The sequence below is a fragment of the Tupaia chinensis genome, unplaced genomic scaffold (genome assembly GCF_000334495.1).
Source record: "Tupaia chinensis unplaced genomic scaffold, TupChi_1.0 Scaffold000612_1, whole genome shotgun sequence".
NCBI classification, from domain to species: Eukaryota; Metazoa; Chordata; class Mammalia; order Scandentia; family Tupaiidae; genus Tupaia; species Tupaia belangeri.
This window is the reverse complement of record NW_006160131.1, coordinates 141,489-144,861: the sequence shown is the minus strand read 5'-3', so window position 1 is coordinate 144,861 and position 3,373 is coordinate 141,489.

The window sequence follows — 3,373 nt, the reverse complement described above, 5'->3', positions numbered from 1 at the left end:
CGACAGGCGCGGCTCGGCCTACCCGGCCCGGGGGCGGGGCTGTGCGCGGACAGGGCGGCCACGGGGGCCTGTGGGAAACGTAGTCCACGCGGGAACCCACGGCTTCTGGGAAGTGTAGTTCTCGGGGCTTGTGTGCCCGGGCGCCCCGCCTGGCCCACGCGCCCGGACACTCTGCGAGGGCTCCCTTGGCGCCTGGGTGACCTGTATGGCAAGTCCCTACTTCCTTCGACTAAGCCTGACTGAGGGTGCTGTCTCCCTCCAGTGAGGCAGTGCCCTCTGGTAGTAATAATAATAATAATAATAATAAAAAGTGTGTGTGTGGGGGTGGCAGCAGGTGGCATAGCAGGTAAGGCGCTGGACCCTCACATGGTAGGCAGTAGTTCAATTCCTAGATCTGGTGGCTTGAATCTCATACCAGGTGTTGGGACAAGAGGATGGTGTAATGGCTACATCACTACACTCTCATGAAGTCAACTGAGGTTCGAATCCCGGACTCAGTGGTTTAAACTTAAACCGGGGAAGGGGAGGGGACGGTTTCTCGTTTTGTGTTGGCGAGTGCACGTGCCCTATGGCAAAAACCTCTCCAAAAAAAAAAAAAAAGGAAGAAAAAAAATGCAACTGATGTGGGCTATGTGCTTAGATGTTGTACTTCCGCATAGGTGATGGTGCTTGGAGTCCCAGACCTAGAGGCTTGAAAATCATACTGGGCTCGTGTGCTTGCGTGCCTAAAATCCCAAGAGGAGAATGAAGGAGCTAGGATTGCAGGTGACCATCTGTCCTGGGGGTGATTTCTCCCTTTCTTTGTCTCTCTTCCAGGTAAGCACACAGGCCCTAAGGTAGTCGGAACCCCATATAAGTTTGGTCGAGGACACTGTTAATATAATTCTTTGGTAGGTTACCTGGGGAATGGCACTAGGAAGCTAACAAAAGTCAAATTATTTTACAGAGAAGGAGAAAGGATTTTATTAACTCATGCCCTGTTATTCACCCCTTGGTCTTTGGCTAATATTTTTTAAATTAAACTGATTTTTGAGGCAGGCGTGGGAGAAAGAGCTACACTGTGTATTCTACCCCATCTCTCCAGTGACAACATCTTGCAAAACTATAGTTCACTAACCCACTGGTTAGTGTCTTCATAAGGAAAGAGAAGGCAGGCTAGTGTACGCATGATCTCTGGATTTGTATTGCAAAATGGGCCATGAGTATCGCATTTATTCCTTAAAGAATTAGGTAGTCATTTTGGTCAAAATAATTTTATAGTACCTATTGTGCTTTTATGGCCAGTTCCCCACTAAATAACACAATGTTTCAAACACGAGATAAGAGTGTTAATCGGCAGAATTAACTTATCAGACCAGGGTATGGTGTCACTGTTCTCTTTTTTTTTTTTTTGAGAGGTTTTTGCTATACTGCGCATGTGCTTGCCAGAAAGAGAAGAGACAGAAAGCGAGAAATCACCCCCCAGGGGGGATGGCCATGCCACGATCCCTTCTCCTCCATTCTCTTCTTGGGATCTTGGGCACACATGCACACGCCGCGCCCAGCATGAGTTTAAGCCACCGGGTCTGGGACTTGAACCACAGTCGACTACGTGGGAGTCCAGCAACATAGCCACCACGCCAACTGCTGGTCCCAGTATCACTTTTCATAGCCTTACCAAGTTGTTATCTTTTTAGGTATCTCAAACTTAGCACACTAAAAATGAGATATTTTGTCTTCTTCTTCCAAACCAGTTTTACATACACATTTTAAAAATAGACTATTTTTAGAGTTGTTTTAGGTTCACAGAAAAGCTGAGTGAGAAGCAGAGAATTCCCATGCACCTGTCCCCATGCAGGCGTCATCTCCCCAAGTCGCACCCTGCACCAGAGGAAGTGCTGACACATTTGTTACCTCGGATAACCTACACTGACAGGCCATGACCACCCAAAGTTATGTTTATATTAGGGTTCACTCTTGGTGTCGTCCTTTTTTTTTCTTTTAATCTCAGTAATGGCAACTCCATCCTTTTAGCAGCTCAAGTAAAAAAAATTTAGATTCTCTTTTGGTGTTTTATTTAGAGATTTTGTCTTAGTGTGCATGCACTCTCTGGAGAGAGAGAGACAGAGACAGATAGACAAACACAGTGAGAGGGAAAGTGAGAAATCACCCCCTGGGAGGAATGGCCATGCCACAATCCCTTCTCTTCATTTTCCTCCCAGATCTTAGGCACGCACACAGATATGCCTGGTGTGAGTTTCAAGCCACCAGGTCTAGGACTCAAACCACGGTCAGCCATGTGGGAGTCCAGTGACAGAACTGCTATGCCATCTCCTGGCCCCAATTTTGCTGTGTTTTCTCAGACCCCCCACATTGACTCACTAGTAAAGTTAGAACTTTTCCAAATTTGAAAGCACGACCCTGCCTCAGTCCCAAGAGAGCCAAGGTATCAGCCGTCTGACACAGATTATGAAATACAAGTCCTAACAATTCTTATTGTTGACATTCAGTCAACATTTGTATGGCTGCTCCAACTCCCTGTCTCCGGATGGCTTTGGGAAGCATTTGTTTTCTGAGGCTGGTTCCCTCCCTTGATGGCACAGAGCAGTCAGGGTCCAGGTTGGCTGGAATTAGCAAGGAGCTCCTACAGCCCGCAGCTGAAGTCCTGGCCGCCCTCTCTGGGTTACCCCCCACACACACACACACAAGCTCAGCGCCTTGGCAGAGCTGCGGCTGAGACTCCAGGCACGCTGAGCGCGTCCACGTCACAGCTGGCCTGTGCGTCGGGGCAGCCAGCACCGCGTGTAGGAACAGGTCATCCGTCCTTCCCTATGCTGCTCTGGCGGAGTGCTCTCGGGTGCCTCTCCAAGTGGACTGGAGGCTAGAGGGAGCCTAGCCTTTTCACACATCGTGAGGGTGTCCACAGGCCCATCTGCCTTCCTCCCTCCTCGGCACTCACGCCTGGTCCTCGGGGTGTGTGTATTGCGAGGCAGTTCCCAGATGCTGCTCTCAGGTGCTTTCCAGTGGGATGAGCTCCAGCGTAACTGGAACCAACTTCTGGTCCCATCCCCTTATTCTGAATACTTGGGGACATCCCACCTGTGCCTTTACAGCCCTCACTGTGACCAGCTGCCAGCCTAATCCGCAATATGATCTGAGGATAGGCATATTTCAGTGATGGTCTTTCTCTCTCTCTTTTTTTTTTCTTTCTTTCTTTTTTTTTTTTTTTGGAGAGGTTTTTTCGCTACAGGGAGTGTGCGCTCGCCAGATAGACAAAGAGAGATAGAGAGACAGAGAGCGAGAAATCACCCCCCCAGGGGGGATGGTCATGCCGCAATCCCTTCTCCTCCATTCTCCTCTCGGGATCTTGGGCACACACGCACACGCGCCCGGC